The sequence below is a fragment of the Suncus etruscus genome, chromosome 1 (assembly GCF_024139225.1).
Source record: "Suncus etruscus isolate mSunEtr1 chromosome 1, mSunEtr1.pri.cur, whole genome shotgun sequence".
NCBI lineage: Eukaryota > Metazoa > Chordata > Mammalia > Eulipotyphla > Soricidae > Suncus > Suncus etruscus.
This window is the reverse complement of record NC_064848.1, coordinates 92710098-92723084: the sequence shown is the minus strand read 5'-3', so window position 1 is coordinate 92723084 and position 12987 is coordinate 92710098. Positions and strand designations below refer to the sequence as shown.

General features: G+C 33.7%; 1 protein-coding gene and 1 non-coding gene across 2 annotated transcripts in view; both read right to left on the bottom strand.

Moving 5' to 3' along the window:
- Positions 1-12987, bottom strand: part of NXPH1 (neurexophilin 1) — a 367698-nt gene that overhangs the window by 154272 nt on the left and 200439 nt on the right. The gene's annotated exons all lie outside the window — the stretch shown is intronic.
- Positions 721-793, bottom strand: TRNAR-CCG (transfer RNA arginine (anticodon CCG)). The gene has a single exon. It is a non-coding gene; the product is annotated as a tRNA-Arg (tRNA).

Genomic DNA, 12987 nt, shown 5'->3' with positions numbered 1-12987 from the left:
AAACAACCTATTTCATCTTTTATCCATATTTCCTAAATTTAACAATTATAAGATACATATAGAACAATACATCAAATTTAGTATTGAGTACCTCATTAGGTAAATTTTTCTATTTTAGGTTGTTAAAGAGCATTATTGAAGGGCATAGCTAGCCAGCCCCATGCAGGAAACACCAAGAGCTATATTTACACACGAGACACAAATTATTTGAAACATGGTCAAATTAATGTTCTAGAATGACAATCTTTCAAGGAAGAAAAAAACCACTGGCCTCGATCTATTCCTTGTACTAAAGGAAAAACAAAGATATGTCCAATTATATACTCTGGAAAATAAAATCGAGTAGGTCCGGCCCACAATATGAAGCTTACCACAAAGACTGGTGAGTTCAGTTAGAGAAAAAAAACTACACTGAAAATTTCCATAACAATGGTAGTTAATGAGAGAAATAGAATGCCTGTCTGGAATATAGGCAAGGGGTGGAGGAGGGGTAGATGGTAGGCATTGGTGGAGTGGTGTGTTGTTTTTTTTGTTTTTGTTTTTTTTGTTTGTTTGTTTTTTTTGGTTTTTGGGCCACACCCAGCGGTGTTCAGGGGTGACTCCTGGCTGTCTGCTCAGATATAGCTCCTGGCAGGCACGGGGGACCATATGGGACACCGGGATTCGAACCAACCACCTTTGGTCCTGGATCAGCTGCTTGCAAGGAAACTAAACTCGGTACGACCCAGATGGGACTCGAACCCACAATCCCCAGCTCCGGAGGCTGATGCCTTATCCATTAGGCCACTGGGTCACTGCTCCTTTTTTAATGTAAATAAAGACAAACTACAAATATGCTTGTAATCATAAAATATTTAAATAAAATATTTATTAAAATAAATAAATATAAAGAAGGAATACTTTTATAAGTATAGAAATAAAAAAAACTATTTTTTGGAAGGGGACCAAGTATATCCAGTTGGCCTACATTTAATCACTGTTCACCCTATATTTTTCTTCAAGCCCTATCAGGAGTGATGTCTAGGGAAGTCAGAATTAAGTGCTGAGCACTTTAAGATGCAGCCTCTTCCCCCATAAAAAACTAAATGAAATCAATCAATAAAAATATTAATATTTTCTGAAACTTATCTTTTCCCATTTGGGTTTCAATTGATGCTTTCTTTCTAATATCACTTGACTTTTGAGGGGTTATTTTGGGTCACAGCGCTCAGGAATAGTTTTTAGAAGTGGAACTTAGGGGAAACGTGGTGTGAAAGAGATGTAACCCTGATCAAATGCCCTACCCATTGTACTAGCTCTCTACCCCAATATTTTTTGTTCCAGTCTAAAAGATTTATCTTATCTGTTTTCAGAAGTGCTTAGGTTTACGGTATCCATTGCAAGTCCTTTGTAGGCAGAATTAGTATTTTGATCTTTGACGCTGAACATCTGCAAACTAAATTTATATGCATGATAATGACACACAATCATAAAGGATGTGAAATAATCTGTCTGTGTTACAACAGATGTCAATTTTTGCTGCTAGTTATTATTGAAAGTGGAAATGGAACTCCTCTCTATGAGAAGTAATGTTGCTTCTAATTCCCAGCAATAAATGCACCTAGAATATGTGCAGAAGTGGCACTCAGCCTGAATATCCATCACCATTTTGATTGTTTGAAATGCATCTGGTCCCTTTGAGTATATTTACTGTGATTACCTAGTTCAAGCCTTTTCACACTATTGTATATGTCTTCAAATGACAGTAATGAAAATAACTACAACTATCATTATAGGTTTTAGGACTTTGCCATCTGCTGAGTATTAGCCTTTGCCATTCCCCAACTGGTATTCCATTGAGCCAAAATTACATAGAAGCTATCACACTTACTGTATTTTTATAATACCTTTCATTCCTCACACACAAAGAAAGGTTTTTCTAAGCAGTACTACTAGAATCTAATGGCTTAAAATAAATTTGAATGAATCCACTTGTTATTTCAAATCTTAAAATTTAGCTACAAATTCTTAAAATAAATTTGGAGTAGAGTGCAATATTCCACTAATTAGCAGTGATATATAATGGTGTGATATATAAGCATAAATCTAAAATAGTAAAAATGAGCAAATACGTTATTACCACCATGTATTGTGAGTTATCTAGAAGTTCTTAATATCTTCTAAGAAAGAGGAGTTAGAGTCAGGTTTATTTAGGTTACAGATTTTCAATTAATTGGAGTATTAGCATTTCAACTAGCTACACATTCTAAAATTATTTTATTCATGAATTCTATGGCTGCTACTTAATTAATCAATGATAAGCAGTAGTATAGTACCATTGTGAAATCTGACTGTAAAACCTTGTCTTAGAAAAAAAGATACAACATAGATTACAACTTGATGTTATAGTGTATAGGTAGATATAGATGAATGATAAATTATTAGAGATTCTAAATGTGAAGAATACAGTGCATTCTCACATACATACATTCAAACACACACACAGCTACACAGCTAAGGCACAGAAATAGTTCACTGTTTAAAATTATTGCGTTGCAAATGGTCAATGCAAGTTGAATCCCTGGCACTACATTGACCACTTCTGATTATGGTGGTCAATTGTCCCCAGGATAATTGTTTATATATATCTTAAGCTCAAAATTATCTTGAAAATTTAAGCTTTTAAAACTTTTGGTTTCAAAACTCCTTTTTAACCATAAATATTTGGCTGTGGTGCAAGAATCATAGTATAGCAGGTCAAGTACTTGCTTTGCTTGTGGCCCACCTGGATTCAAAATTCAAAAATCTATATAGTCCCCTGAGCCCATTACGTTCAATCCATGCATTCAGAGACAAAAATAAGTTCTGATAACCACCTGATGAGAGCCAAACTCGGCCCTATTACCATTACCACCAAATATATGAGGGAAATATTTCACTATGGACAGAAAAAAGGAAAGCATACAATAAGATAAATGGGAACACTGCAACTAAAAGGAAAATGTACATTAAAACTGTAATACTTCTGAACTCTGGCAGACATGGATTCTTTCAGTGGCACCCCATATAATTACTTGAGTCCACAAGGAGTGATTCCTGAGCATAGAGCCAGAAATATCCCAAGCAGTTCCAGGATTGACCCAAAAATCAAATTAAAAAGTATTAGAATTCTCTAATTATAATAACTTGTTCTCTTCATTAATAATCTTCTAAAATGGTTCAATTTATTAGTATTCAAGAAATACTTGCATATAGTAACTCAAAATTATAAGTTCAGTTATAGTAGAAATGGTTGTAGCAATGTTGAGTCAACAAATATTAAAAATAAAATGTATGGTATCTTTATAATAAATAATATATTATTGTATAAAACTTAACTTATCAAGGAACACAAAATTATGACCAAGAATAAGCCACAAATTTAAAGGTAGATGACAGTTTGACCTTCAAAGGAATAAAAACCATTCATATATATTTTCTTTTGGGGGGGAAGTAAGCATAATGGCTAATATGCTCCATTGTTTTTGCAAAGCTTCATGAGAAAACAATGCTGTAAGTATTCTAGATGGTTCAGTGACTGAACTGCCTGTTTTGTAAGTATATAGTCAGGAGTTTGATCCCTAATATCATTTTAAATGCTAAGTATAACCATAGAAACTGCAATTTATATCTGTAACTCTGTTATATGTGATGCCCTGAACTAAAATTATGGCCAAAAGCAAAAGTGCTCTACCATCGACAATAAGTGGTACAACCTCTGGTGAACTCAGAATCTAAAAACATCAGGGAAGCATTATGTCCAATAGTCTAACCTCCAGTGAGCATGTGTGTGAACACCATAACCAAAGTAAATAACCCTAGTAAACAATGTCGCTAGAATTTATATAAGACTACAGCTAAAGAGTTGGACCCCAGTTAGTTCCACATTCATATTGACAACACCATCAAACTACAACACCACTAAAAAAATTGACACAAAGCCACTATGATCAAAATAAAAAAAAAAAAACTGACACAAATACAATAGAATAAATATTAGTAAAATTGGTGATATGTCTCAGACAGAATGCAAAGCTAACTTTCTCAATTAGTTTAAAAGAAAGTAAATGAGGAAACAATGAGTAAGGAAATACAACCAGGTATGGTTTTTCTTATTAAAATAGAAAAAGAAAAAAATATGGAGATGGAGGAGAATGGACAGTGTCCTGAAAATAAAGGACACTATTTCTATTAGGATCTTAGAGAGAAAAGAAATAGGTAAATTTCAATATCATTTTTGAAAACAACCAAAAATATAAAATGGTTAAAACAAAAAAATGTGCATTGAAAGATAATTCTAATGATAAGTAAAATCTTCAGCACTGGAAGTGCTGGCCGATCACATGATAACCAATAAAAGTCAAAACAATAGAGAGATTTGTGTTGTCCTCTTAAGTAAATATGTGATATTATGCCTGGAAGGTAGCTGATGACACAATTTTTGATAGAATTGTAACTATGATGAAGCCAGCAGTACATAAACAAAAATAATAAAAGCAATAATGTATCAAAAGGTTATTGCAGCTACTGAGGTCATCAAGAAAACCCTATAATATAAAAATTTTCTGGAATATTTACTTACTCCCTGTAAAAACTCATTCTACTCCTAAGTTTGAAAGAAATGACCTTTATTTCTGCTGAAAACATTCTAAAGAATTTAAATTTCATATCCCACTGCTATTAACAAAATCATCTTTATCTGTAGTTAGTAGCAAATAATTAAATTCAATTTCTACTTATCAGCCAATACCACATTCTAGGCATTATACCAGAAGCTATAATCAACACATCTAAATAGAATGTGTTGTTGTTTCATGGTTTTGGAGGAAGGGGTTTGAGGAAATTTGGTACATATCTGACAGTCCTCTGGGCCTATTCATGTCTGTGCGTAGGGATTATTCATGGCAGTGTGCAGGTGACCATATGTACAGGAGATTTTCATTGGAGTTGGCTGAGTAAGTTGGTTGGCAAGAACCTTACCCTATATATTAGCTCTTCAGCTATCTCAAATGTTGTTTACTTTGTATATTTTTACATCCCTCACCATCAAAAATATTATCAGGGAGCTATTAAGTCGTTCCCTATCTTGTCTATGTGCCCTCACCATGCCACAACATGTTACTTTTCAAAGATAAATAATTTCTCTTTATAATATAATATTTTACAATAAAACAATACATAAACTTTTGCAAATTTAAAAGCAAGTTGTAATATTTTCTGATATAAATATAAATTATTTAATATATATAATATAAAACATGGATTATATTTACTGCTATTATTGTTTAAGAAATATAAGAGATTGACAGCAAAAGAAATGGAAAACTATATACATACTTAATTTGCCATATTGATTAAGTCAAAATACAGACAATGGTGTTTGGTCAAGAGGTTTTTGAACTTGATTTAAAGCCAAATATTTCCAGCAGCCAGCAAATAAAAGCACTTTCCCGAATATTCTGCCGTCTGGTCCTAGAATAGCACTATGACTCCTTGAATTACAGGAAGAAGCATCAGTCAGATCACAAGTCTGGGAAGTTCAAGAGTTTCTCTTCATAGAGCAAAATTGCAAAAAGTAAGCACAAGGACACACTGACTTCCTGCATTTTATGGAACCAAATCCATAGATACTATGTATTAGAGTGCCTAGATTTTCCTTCTATTGGTTTAATAAGATATAATCAGGCTTTACATTAAAGGGCAAGAATCAGCATCACTTGTCCTAATTCAGTATTGCTTGTATTCCATGTGGAGAAAAAGTCAAATAGCAAAGGAATTTTTCAGAGACCTTACCTTGAAGAGTGGGTAAATATAGAACTTCAGTTCACTGATTATGTTATCTCAGTCTTATTGATTTATTTCTTTTTTATCTAATATCTTTTATTTTTAATAAATTTTTATTTAAGCACCATGCTTACAACCATGTTTGTAGTTGGGTTTCAGTCATAAACAGAATACCCCCTTTACCAGTGCAACATTTTCACCACCAATGCCCCGCCTCCTCCCCTGCCCTTGCCTGTATTCACAACAGGCATTCTACTTCTCTCATTCTTTAACATTGTCATGCTATTTGTTAGTGTAGTTATTTCCCTAACAGCTTTTTATTTATTTTAACCAAATAAATTAATAAATAATTTTGAAGAATATTTTAATATTCTTAGACTGCTGCACTATGGTCTGACACAAATAAAATTCATAAACTGAAAATGAAGTTTTATCTTTAAAGTAATATAATGCCCAAAGACAAGTAACTATAAAACTAATAGCATAAATTTAAGAAAAATACTACCATAAACAATGTATAAATAAATATTTATATGCAATCATAAAATATGTACAGACATATAAAATATATGCACTTTATCAAATGCAATAGCTGTATGTGGATGGAGTATCATGACAAGAACAAAACTATACAACAGCATTTATATTCTTCTCTAAATGTTCAAGCATAAATTGTTGCTAGAATCAAGAGAAAGTTCTAAAAAGTACCTGAAAGTTCAGAACTTAACACTGTTTGGTCATAATTCACAAATCTGCTCTGGTCATCTGTGTCTGATCTCCTACATTCCTCACAAGCAGACAAAGTCTAGAAGATGCTGCAGTGTCAGCCATCAGAGTGTGTGAGCTAAGTCTGGTCAGAGCTATGGACCTCCCACCTGTTAAGTGAATGGCACAAGATAGGCAATGTGCACAGATTGCCAAGTGAAAATAGATAGTAAAGAAAAGTCAACACTACAAGAAGTCAAGTGGGCCAGGCACTGAGTAAACTGAACCATAAAAAGGAAATAAACTAAGATTCACAAAAATTCCCTGTGCTGGATTCCAGATTTCCAAATTAGTTTTGTAAGTGGTTCCTTTCAATCATTTGCATTGATTCACCAAGATCCATTAAACGTAAAAACTAGACAGAGGCTTCATATTAAATAAATACAAGTGCCTTGCAATTGATCTTTATTAATAATTTTAATGAATGAATTGGTTTTCATTTGAAAACCAAGCTCATATACATTACTATTATCTTAGAAAAGAATCTGTAAATATTAGAAAACATCGTTCACCATGCTATACTTTCCCTTCAACTATTGATCTCCCAGTAATTTATTTTGTATACTCTTCAACTCTTTCTTCTTTCACTTATTAATCTCTTCAAAATGTACTAGTTGAAGTATATAACAACATGACTAAAAAATACATAATCACTATAGCTGAAAAACCTATTTACTAATAAGCTAAAAGTAAATTTTTTCTTAAAAAACTTATTTGTCATATTAAGATATCATAGATACAGAGGAAATAAAACTGATTAACAAGAAACTAGTAATAGTACTACGTTCCTATTCCTCTCATACTTGCCTGTACTATCAATTTAGTAAACCAGGTCTTGATTGCTTGCTAAAGTAGAAATAGAAATGTTTAAAGTGACAGGCAGATAAGAGGAGAAAACATCAAAGGCAGAAAGAAAAGTAGACACAAATACATGCTTGTCAAACAGGTAATCCTGAGTCAAAATGTAAAATGATATAAAATAGCAGACATATATATATGAATGTGGATGAATACATATAAGTCAAGAATTTTAGTCTTTATTTGGAGAGTAGAAATGTTATTGCACTCTAGTGTGTATATTATACTCAAAACTTACCCTTGTAATATGGATAATAATTATATAGTACTTTAAAAGGTAATGAGAATTAATAAGAAATATAGCAGTAAAAACAGAATTGTGAGAACTGGGATAAAGACAATAGAAGATAAAAAGATGAAATCACAGCATATAATGAATTCCATTTCTGACTGTTATGATATTTCATCAAACTAAGTGCCCAAACCTGTGATTCCTATAAAAAAAAAAAGTCCTGTCCTGGGACCAGAGAGGTGGCACTAGAGGTAAGGCATCTGCCTTGCAAGTGCTAGCCTAGGCTAGACCGCAGTTCAATCCCCTGGCATCCATATGGTCCCCCAAAGCCAGGGGCGATTTCTGAGCGCATAGCCAGGAATAACCCCTGAGCATCAAATGGGTGTGGCCCAAAAAAACAAACAAGCAAAAAAGTCCTGTCTTCTTAAGATTCAACTCAAATATTTTTATCCATAAATTTTAATAACTTATCTTAGGTTCATGCAAAGCTGCATTAAAATTTTTATCCTGTTATGTTTAGTGTTAATGTATACCTGTTTAAGTGCATACTGCCTCAGTTATGCCACCAGTTTCATGAAAAAGGCATTCTTCTATTCCACTTCATTCAAGACTATCTATCATAGAATACTGCACACAAAGCTTTAGGATGAATAAATGAAGATTGTGAACTGTCACAAAGAAACACTTTGCTGATTTTGCATTGCTGTAGAGATAACTAAATCCCAGAACCAAGAGCAGGCATTAAGTGATGTGGAACAATCAGAATAACTTTTGAAATCAAATAAAGCAATCAAGAAAAAAGAATAATTGGCACATGAAATATTTCTGGGTAAGCACTGATATTTGTTTCTTTTTAGAAATATTTCCCTGTGCAGCTCCTTGAAAATCATGACAATTGTAGGAGACACAAGGGCACTTTATTTGTAAATTGCAAACAGATAAATAGCATTGTACAACGATCCTTGTAATGCACTGCAAAAAAATAATGGTTTTACATCTCACCACACATTCTATTCAAGTACTAAAATAGAAAAAGGAAACTTATGCTAGTTCTGCAGTTAGGAATAAACAAGTCATTAATGCTCTCGAATAGCCTAGTTACAAGAGAGTGTAGAAAAAGAAGCTGAAATAACAGCTCTTCTCCTTTAATTATGGCTCCACAGCTATGGAAAGAAACTGTGTCCATTTTCCCAAAATTGACTAAAGAGATATTGGATACTATGACACTAATTAACAATTTATCAGGCATTTTGGATCTCATAATTGAGAAGGGGTGAAACACAAAAAGAGAACTATCAAGAGCTATTGACTTTCTAAGTATTTGTTAATATGATACCACTCCTCCTAAATTCCTTTGAGGATAGTTTCTTGGATGCTGAAAGAAAATAATTACACAATTTCATGGTAACATTGAAACAGCAGTTTATAACTGACCTCAATATGAATACCAATAAATAGAGAATGACATATGCTCTGTACAGTGAATATAGACAGGGCTCTAATCCTAATGTCTCTAAAGCCATCAAGGAAGGCACACATGAAAATATTGCTTAATATTAATCCAATACCTATTTGCTTTCTATAGTGTAGTTGTGATTTTCCATGTCACCTCTGTTAATTAGCTACACTAAAATAATAAGACCAAAATCTGCAAAAATCACTCTGATATTTCCACTGAACCAGGAATTTAGCAATTTGGTAATGCCATTTGTACACTGTACGGAGTTCATTGAGTTCACTGTACAGAGCATATGTCATTCTCTATGTATTGGTATTCATATTGAGGTCAGTTATAAACTGCTGTTTCAATGTTACCATAAAATTGTGTAATTATTTCCTTTCAGCATCCAAGGAACTATCCTCAATTTGGTAATGCCACTAAAAGGAATTTTTATTGTTTAGATAAAAGTAAAGTGTGCAATTTTCTGTATAATTATCATTAATAAGATATAAAGAGTTACTGGTTTTCAGAATAGACGAGTTTGTTGCTAAATGTAAGTTTATCACTGCAGCTCATCCATCTCTGCTCCTTCTGTTCATATTTTGGGTTTGACTATATGAGCAAAGATCCAGATATTTTCTCCATGTGTTCTATTTCTTCTTAGTCAACTCTGAATGTTGAATAAGCAAATAAATGAACTATTTGGTTTTAAACACTAGCTCCCTTATGTATATTTTTCTTCAAAATAGATCATTGAGTCAATATATAGAACACCTGCATATTCATACTTGCATTAAAGGAAATCTAGACAACATATTACCAGGTGACTTAGTAATTGAATAGTCTTAACTCAAACACACTCTCTTCTCTCAACTCTTCTTTTATTCTCTAATTCTGATACCCCTAATCCACTTTTTATTCATCTGAAACTGGTAATACCTTTGATTAGACTGTTGTATTTATCATCACAACTTTTTTTCCTTCCCTTTCATTTGCCCACCACAAATCTATCTACCAAAGCAGTATAGGTAATTAACAAAGTTTTAATAACTAAAGTTCTAATTGTGCCTGCAAAGACCTATCTCTCCTGGAGTTGCCATTCTTTATTCACATTTCTTGGGACATTCTATTCTCCCTCATTTATTATTATTTCTCAAATACTTATGGGTCCACTAGTTCATTATGTAGTGACAGGCCTCCTTAAAATGCCTTGAACTTTTCCCTTTAACCCTGAATGCCATTTCAGCTTTGCTCATTTGAATATCTTGTCTTTCTCTTCAACACTTTGCATGGGTATTAGTGCTTCTATAAACTCCTTCCATAAGATTATTCCCATAATCAGTACTCACAGTCTCTTTTTTTTTTACAATATGTGTGCACCTTGTGCCTAGTTCTTCAGTTAAATTTGCCCAATCATAATAAAGACACATATTTTCTGCCCTGCTCCAGAAAATAAGATGACTGGCTCAAGTACATCAGTGAAGTGAATTCACAATGAAGAGTTTGGCGTGTGCAGCTCCTGATTTCCAATCCTGGGGCAAGTTTTCTAAATTCTCTGGGACTCAGGATTTTTAATGATAAATGAGGTTCATTATATATTGGGGCTGGAGTGATAGCACAGTGGTAAAGCATTTTCCTTACACACCACCAACACAGGACGGACTCCAGTTCGAATCCCGACATTCCATATGGTCCCGTGAGCCTGTCAGGAGCAACTTCTGAGAGCAAAGAGTACCGCCGGGTGTTATTCCTCCAAAAAATGAGGTTCATTTTAATAGAGATCATAGAGAAGAATTACAAGAATTAAAAAAATTAGAGGATTCAGGTTAAAAGTAACTAATAGTTCTACTTTAGTGGACACACAACAAAAATATAGGGCTGAAATGAATTCTGTAACAGTGAAAGATTCCAACAGAAACTTTCTGGTAGTGGTTAAAATTAGATGTTATAGGGTATTTCTCATTCCACGTTCTACCTAAAACTCTTAATAGCTAAATATCTTCCTTATATTTCTTTCTAGCAAAATAACTTTTTTATTCTTCCCAAGTTTTTATTTCTGTGCTACTGATTTCATTTCTGTTCTGAACATCCCCATCCTCACCCAACCCCGTTACAGATCAAAGTAACAAGGTTACTTAACAGAATCTAACTTTTCACCCTTCTCTTCAACGAGAATCTTTGAAAAAGTATAACTTCATGCATATTTAAACTTAATTAATTTTAAATAATTTAAACAAAAGAATAACATAAGACCATAGGAAAAATATATATCGTGTGTAAGTGAATGCCAACACATTTTGTTTCTGTTATACATCCCAAAAGACATGCAATTTTCACACTAAATATTTCAGTATTTTAGTGTTAATACATCACTTTATAAATTAATTTGAATAATTCAAAATTTATTGAATAAGTGCCAGAGACAGCACAGAGGTTAAGACATTTCCTTAAATGATCCTGCCTGGTTTGAGCCCAGCACATCAGCCCTCAGGCATTTCTAAGTGCAGTCCTGGTTGCCCTCCAAACACTGTCAGGATGTTTCAGGTATCCTCGGAAATGTAAAGCCTGATAATAACTGCATTTAACTGCTGGGAAAGCTGGCAGAGAGTCCTGGAAGGGGCCTATGGGCATCCTAAACACTTGGGAGCTATCCTCCAAAATATTTAATCTATTATTTTTCTTTTACTAACAACCATAAATGGCATGAACTATCTATTAAAATGGTGATAAAGGAGGTCTGAACAATCATTAGAATGTAAAACTTTAAAATTCTAAGAAGGACAGAGAGACATCACAGCAGGTAATCCCTTTGCCTTACATGTGTCTGAAATGCATTCATTTCTCAGTAACCCACACCTGCCAGGAGTGGTCCCTATACTCAAAGACGTAAAAAACAAACAAACAAACAAACAAACAAAAAACACAATAGTCGAGGTCAGTTAGAAAGCTTTCCAAAGTGTGGAAAGTTGTAGCATTAGAACTGAATTTTAACAAATACTTTGCAAACAAGTGTTTTTCTTTTTCTTGTTTTGTTTTGGTTTTGGGTTTTGGGTCACACCCAGCAGCACGCAGGGTTTACTCCTAGCTCTACGCTCAGAAATCTCGCTCCTGGCAGGCTCAGGGGACCATATAGGATGCCAGAATTCGAACCACCATCCTTCTGCATACAAGGCAAACGCCTTACCTCCATTATATCTCTCCGGCCCCCAAACAAGTATTTTTCAAATAAATTAAATACTACAAAAGTCTGACTGGTAGCGAAAACGGTAAGGCATTTGCCTTGTCCATGCTGACCTAGGACAGACCGAGGTTGGATTCCCCAGCGTCCCATATGGTCCCCCAAGCCAGGAGCGATTTCTGAGTACATAGCCAGAAGTAACCCCTGAACGTCACTGGGTGTGGTCCAAAAAAAACCAAAAAATATTAATACTGCATACCAATTTATATTTACAGACTTTACTGAATTTACATTATCTAAGTCATGTTTTAAGTACCTATTTATACATATTTGTAACTTACAATTTCACAAAATTTTCAAATGACTGTCATTTCTTAGCTTCTCAACTTGTCATAAACATGAGTTCAACATTTGTTATGTTATGTTAAAAATAAATTATTATTTTTAAATCCAATAAAACTTGATATTTTAATTTTTTGTTCTTGTTTTGTTTTTTTAGCTACACCCAGCAGTGCTCAGGGGTTATTTCTGGCTCACTCTGCTCAGAAATCGCTTCTGCAGGCATGGGGGACCATATGGGATTCCGGGATTTGATCCACTGTTGATCATGGGTCGGCCGCTTACAAGGCAAATGCCCCATCACTGTGCTATCTCTCTGGTCACAAAAAAACATGAAATTAATTAAGACATATTTTGACTTGTTTAAATGTA